Source organism: Parus major, chromosome 5 (assembly GCF_001522545.3).
Source record: "Parus major isolate Abel chromosome 5, Parus_major1.1, whole genome shotgun sequence".
Classification (NCBI taxonomy): Eukaryota; Metazoa; Chordata; class Aves; order Passeriformes; family Paridae; genus Parus; species Parus major.
In genome coordinates, this window is record NC_031774.1 from 26,200,793 (window position 1) to 26,208,241 (window position 7,449).

Sequence of the window (7,449 nt, forward strand, 5' to 3'; positions counted from 1 at the left end):
ACTCACAGGGACCCACATGCTAACAGAAGAAAGCCCAGAGAAAGCTGACTGAATACACTCTACTCTGAGACTATCCCACTGGAAAATATTTTTGGACTGCAAACTCAAAATTACTGATTTTAGGAAAAAGAACTACCTTCACATTTGGAGGAAATTAGAGCTTCAGCTAAGATCTGAATTCTGAAATTGCTCAGCTTTTAAATATTTGTATTAGTGACCTTAGTAGAGCTTTTTCAATACATTTCTTGGTCATTTTCTCATTTTAATTAAAAGTTTACCAAAGAAACAGCCATGTCACCACATGTCCCATGTGGACCTACACATGGCCCTGAAATAAAACCAGCACAAACAGAGACCACAATGAGCTAAGGGAGTTCTCATGGCAGCAGCACACCACAACCTCTCCTGCAGAGGGAGAGTAACATCCACACTACGTTGGGGGGCATTCACAGGTATTGGAAACAGCAGGCAAATGTGGCACTCAAGAACCTGACACTAGTGAAGAGTGTATGCCAAAGATACACACTGTCTCCTACCTCTGCTTTTATACTTTATATCCCTAACCTGCTCCAGACCCATCTCTTTTCCAACTTCAATCATACATTCCTGTCACCTTCACCTTTTTAAAGATTAGGATAATTCTCCAACTGCATGAAAGAGGAAGAAAAAGGGAGGCAGGAGGAGTTGCAAAGCTGTTTTCTCAAGTGTTAGTGGTTTTGTCAGAAGAGCAGACACAGAAACCATTTTGTCCACCACATTTGATTTGTGCTGTATAACAAAAGCAGCCATTTGTCATCTTTACTGACTTTTCAGAAGAATACTGTGACAAATGCACTGCTTCACAGTACCACTTGAGAGCAAACCATTAGGAAACAACTTCTTGTCTTGCATGGGAAACATACCCTCCTCTGTGGGATCAGACTAATATTTCTTCCCATGTATAACCATAGAGATTTCCCTAAACATCAATTTCAACCAAACATGCAGATCTATCCTACATGTAAAAGGACAGCTTGTAGCTTTTTCCAGCCCTTTAAATAAGCATCATGCCAAAAGGTCAGAGGTTGAGAATTTATATTTGCCTACAAACTTAAAAACATTGCTATAAATACGCCAAATATCTGTCATTGATACAGCAAATATAACCATGTCCAATTTTGTCTTTTACAAACACATTCCATTTATGAATACTACAAATAATAACAGGAATGAGAGAGAAGGAAGTGTATTAGAAAAAAAGGGGGGGAAAAGTTAACAACACTCTCGATTCCCTTTTCACCTGAAGACCAGGCATCAAATGATATTTCCCACCACTATGACAGAATTATTTTATCATTGAAGAGGTTTATTATGTACCTTAATTCAGTAGCTGTTGCTTCCATGACAATCTTTGATCTACCTTCTAAGCACAGTTCTCTTGGAATTCTGAAGTCTTTTCAAACTAACAGCTTGCATAAGGCAATATTATAAAAAGCAGCTGTACTTTAACTGCACTCACTGACAACCTGATCTTTTTAGCGCAAAAGTGATTGCCTAATTTTCAAGACTATTTTTAGATCTAGACATTAATCAGTGAAAAGGAATATGAATATTTATGAATATTAAACAACAAATTATGAAGGAACAGATATGACCAGTATCATGAACTAAAACCTGTACCTGTTCCAGCATTCCAGATAAAAGGAATAATAAAATACTTTGTTATGCATAGCAAAAATCTGTCAGGCACAAGATGACAATACCAGCTGCCTGTCAAGGAAGCTAGAAAAAGCAGGATTTTAAAAGTAAATATTTAAAATACTGAGGACATGGTGATTTCAAGCAGGCGCCATTCAACATAAATACCAAATGCAAAAGGCAGCTTTAATGCACAGAACACTTGTTACAAGTTAAACAGAGATTAGCAGGACAACATCTCAGAAAATCTCAATATTCTGATATTGTCTAACTAATTGAGGAAACATTTTAAAAGGCTAAATATGCACAAGTTCTTTGATAAGTAGGCAGAAAAATTAAAATTTCTTTGGAAAAGAAAGTTCAAGAGATTCTTGAACTAACATTTTCATATAAGAGCTCTGCTTTCAAATTTTTGGTCCCATTTTTCATTCTTATTATTTTGGTTTAAAATTACCAGTTTTCTAATGCACTGAAAATAAGATCCAATTAAAGTACAGAACACCTAGGCATTATTTTTAGTAAAAACAACATGAAGACAAGGCAATCTATTTCAGCCTCAAAGATATATATTCCACAAAGAAGAGCTTTCAAAAAGAAACACTAGAAATTAATTTACATATTTCTTCTTCCCTTCCTTAAATCAAACTGATTTTTTTTTTGTTTGTTTTTAGGAGCATGAATTCCATCTTTGGAAGGGCACAGTTCAGGGAGTTAAAATGGAAACTTATTCTATTCATTTTGTCACATTCATAACAGGAATTATGCTGTTTCACATTCTCAAACAAAGCACAACCAATGTTTTAGTAGACTAAAAATGACTGTTTAGAACTCAAATACAAAATATCTGTTTTCCGATGTATCAGTCAGCTCCTTTATATAATATGGCTAAAAAGAACCAAACCATATTACCAAACTTTAGTATCTGGTCTCCTCTGGTTATCAGTAATTACACTAAAAGAAGCAAGTTAGGTTTCAAATGGTTTTTTCCCTTGGCACAACATGGGTAACAACATTCAAGACTAACATTGTCCTACCAAAACATCAACTTCGACCTGAAGACATAAAAGAACTTTTTGATCTCTACAGTCATTTAACTTTGGCCCCTGAGCCAAAGCAGGGTGCCAATTCATGTCAAAAGATGCTTTAATAATGCAGGTGTTTGCCCACTGGGAATGAGACTCAAAACCAGCACAAACTACTAAAGCTTTGTCTACAGTACAATCCACCTCGCTTCCAGCAGTCGCCAACAACTACCAGCTGAGCTGAACCAGAGCAAATCCCTGACCACCAGACAAGGACAGGTAACCATCAGCACCATCTGTTACTCTTTCAGATGCTGGACAGCTAATACTAATGTCTTCTTCAGGGTCAAGAACCCACAGACCCAAGCTGCTCAACCTCTTGAAAGCTGCAGGTCACTTTTAAATCACAGGCACCTCCAAAACCACAAGAGCACAGCTGCAGCTTGGGAGTAAGCACCTGAAAGCAACCTGGTTCCAAGACAACAACTGGGGTCAAATCATGGCCTGTAGCTCTCTCTGCCATGCTGGAGGTACCTCTTTGTACCTCCCTACCAAGTGGACACTTCAGCCTAAATATGCTGCAAAATTAGCATGATACTACTACTAAGGTTCAACAGGCAAAATAGTCAGGAATTCTAGAACTAATTTTCAAGTCTTTGAGGTATGAAATCTAACCACTTTTTCATGTTCCAGATTTTTTGGTGAAGCCTGCATTTGGTAGGTAGCAACATACAACTAACACTAGAGGAAGCAGGAATTTAGTATCATAGTAAACCAAAACAATGTGCAAAATACTTATTTTGGGGAAAAAGCTGTTCTCCCTATAAAAATAGCAAAATCTTCTTTGCAGAGTAACTTATAATACTCTGTGAGAATCTGAAATTCAGTTTTAAGTTCTGACTATTCATTTGACAGATCATTTTTACTTTGTTTCTAGAGAAACAAAGGAAATACTTTGATTCTTTCTTCGATCCTTAACATACATGCTGTGGTCTCCTGCATCTGAAGGAATAGGACATGCATGAAATGTCTTAGCAAGCACCAGGCTGCATTTCAAAACACACAACTACAGTGAATATTTATGAAGAAATAATTCATTAATGGAAGGATGGAGGGTGCAGGCGGGTGGAAAACAACACCACTGCTACTTTTTTAATTTCCTGTGTATTCACAGATTACCTAGTTTTCCAAATTCCAGAAATTACCTTATTTTCCAATTATCAATTTTAAGATCCACTGTATACAGTCTAATTCTGCAGTGAAGGAACATGCAGAAAAAATCAGGTGACTCTATCCATATTTAGCACTCATTCAGCATCCCTCAAATACTTTCTCTTACATACCAAACCCAACCTAACTTCTCTATTGCTGTGACAATAGGCTTCAGTGCCTAGGAGACACTGAAACAGTTACACGCCATCAGGAACATCCACTACTGTCTTCTGGAACCACATACCTCCCACAACTGCAATACTGAAACTATGGCAACAATACCTCATGCACTTTATGTGGACTCGAGCAGAGGTAACAGATATCTTTACAATCAGTTCACCCCTGCACTAACAAAAGCCACAAAAATTACTGAGAAGTACGAGTAAAAATGAAAGCTGAAAGGGAAGAAAAAACCACAGCACCACTTGATGCTATAACAATGTGAAAGCACTTCAGTAAATACATAGGGAACCGGGGCCATACTCGTTAACTTTCACAGCTCCATTTCTTGGCCGTTGACACAAGTGTACAGTAAACACTGCTCTGCAAATATGCTGCACTGTTCTAAATACCATTTTGACTATGTGCATTTCAGGGCTTATTTACACTAAAGGATATGATGGCTTACCTAAAATAAAGTTTTAAACAAATTTAGCTTAACAAAGTAAAATTATATGGACACGTCATTTGATCTAAGCTGGTCAATTTAGTTTAGAAGACACTGCAACTCCAAATAAGATGCCTGACTCAGATTTCACTGATTTCAAGAAATACCCTGTGCGTGAATATGACTATCTCCTCCATATTACTACTTGATTACGACATATCTATGTTACCAGGACTCCTCATATATATTTTCTCAACTATGTAACAGCACTGAATGACACAAAAGATGTGAAATACCTTAAAATGTACAATTGCCTGTATCATGTTTTACATTATTAAACTGAAATTTGGAATTTTCCTGTCTTTAAAGGAAATGTCCTAATAATATCAGCTTTTATCTTCTTGTACACCACTTACTCTCAGCTTTTGTTGGGAGTTCTGACTGATGGCAAAAGAAAGAACCTTAAAAAAAATCCTTTCTCTCTTTTTCTTCACAAATACTACTGAGAAGGTACACATACATGAAAATTAGAAGAGTCAGTGTAAATTTAAAATGCTTGAAACAGCTTAATATCAAAGCCCTGCTCCAGGTAGCAGACACAAAAGCAGGCAGGAGTCAAACTGGAATTTGTTTAGAATACAAATGGACAACCAACCAAGGGCTGGACCCAGCCTGCAAAGCAGGCTTTTGTTAGGCCACCAGCAATGCCTGCTAGCCAGCTACTAGACAAGCCAGATCCAGCCCATCAGTCAGCCAAGTAAACTGTGGATGCTGTTGGGAAAGCAAAGAAAGTAAACTCAAGTTTGGTAGACAGGGTTTAGTACTTAATCAGCATTAAATTCAGACCACCCTTTTCCAGGACAGATCAGGGAGCAATACAGCCACTATGGAGAAGCAGAAGCACAGACAGGACCTGACTCCAACTAATGCAGTGAAACACCAGGTGTATTCAACCACAGTCATCCAACCCAAAGAGCTGGAGATAAATGCAGAGAGGACACCACTGACTTGGGCTGGGTGAAGAAGAGTTTATTACCTGAGTCAGCACAATCCATTCCAGAATCAGGCTGGCTCCTGCAGAATCATTCAGGTAATCCTGCATCATGTACCCAGCACTCTGGGAAGGTTTGCAGCCAGATGTGGTGCTGCACTGCAGCCAATGGCACCCAAAGCCAGAGATGAACAGAGGAGCAAGAGTGTGTCTGACTGCTCTGATATTGAGACAGATTTGACAAGTTCAGTGAGGCCAAAGCTCACCCTATTTAACTTAATTTTCTCCACACAGCTTTCCAATTCTAGCACCACAGTGACTTTCGGAGCAGCTGTGCACAGTGAAAGCACTTGAAGTCAGGCAGAATATATTAGTTCCACCTACTTAGTATCATCTTTAGGAAAGCAATAAATTTGGTGTACTGCTCCCAAATTACAGCTGTCTCTGGCACCACTATAGCCAGGTTTACTATCAACACCACAAATGCTGTCAGACACAACCTAAGTACATATCCCAGGCTCCTCTTCTCCCTTTTTATAACGTACCCTCAACCCCTACTCCCTGTCAAAATCCCTGCAGTTTGCTTGGATGGATGGCAGGCAACATGGTCTGGATGGCCAACTACCTTCCTTGGAATAATGATAATTCTGATCCAGACACTTTCAACTGGCTGAAATCACATAAAAATTAAGACAGCTTAGTGGACTAGCATCACCTTTGTGCAGCTGAGGATCTCTTCAACAGCTCTTAGTTTTTCCCAATACCACTATTACCAGTTTTATGGATTGCCTGGGCTAACTCAGCCTTTTATGTCCCCAGTCAATGAAAGGTTGATTGCATTTCTTTGCTACTGATTGCCTCTATTATCCTTAATACCACTGACTTTATGCACAGCTCACAAGCTTAAATCACCTGTCTTGGGCTGCAATTTTTGACATTATGCAATCAAATCACTTTTTCCTAGTATAAAATCAAGTTGTTTCAACAAAAAAAAAAATAAAAAAAAATCACACATAGGCCTGTTTCAATCACAGAAATACATGGCACTTAAGAATGAAGTCTGTGACCAAAACGCCATTTCTAATGATTTGCAGATACTTGAAATTCTGAGAAGAAGGGTACAAGGAAAAATAGTCATTGGCTTAGAGCTGCCACATCCAAGACAAGTTCCATGAGTAAACATAATCCTTCTTTTACTAGCAGTGTGTAGCATCACGTAAAAAGTAGCTATTCTACAAGCTTGCCAAGAGTCAACAGTTTCAGAAGTATACTATGTGTGCTGTTTGTTACAGAAAATAGAACATAAAATGTAAAGCTCCATCCGTCTGCCTTCCTTTCTTAAGTTGTCAGCCTTTGGGTTTTGAACTCCTCTAGATAAAGTGTTTCAAACATAATAATCACTACACAAGGTTGTGGAGGAGACTGCAGAAGGCATTTTATGCACTACCATCAGACAGGGTCAACACCAAATTGCGATCAGTAACAAAATATTAAATCCACAGACAATTGTTTTTCAGAACGAAAAACGAAATAATATTTCTACTCAACGTACAACGATCTACATTCTTTCTAAATAAGACTATTTGCTGCTCCATGCACTTTGCAAACCAATAATTTGTTACTCAGCCTTTTCTGTTCCACGGTAGAGTCACCTTTAATTAAGAAAGGTAAAGGATTATAGTTAAAAGACGCACATATACACTACAACGTTTAAAGGACAGCCTCTGAAGCTTTCCAAAGTTTGATCTCATTTAATTCCGTCATGAAGCGTCAACTGGAGACACGGGACAGGGGCTGAGAGATGCTGTGGGGAACTGACACTAACCGCTTTCCCTGGGCCCCTGACGGCGGCTCGCCGGGCCCAGGGCAGGGCTGGCTTTGCTCTCCCGGGGCCGAGGCGGCGAGCCCCGGAGCCGCAGCCAGCGCAGGCCGCCGGGAGC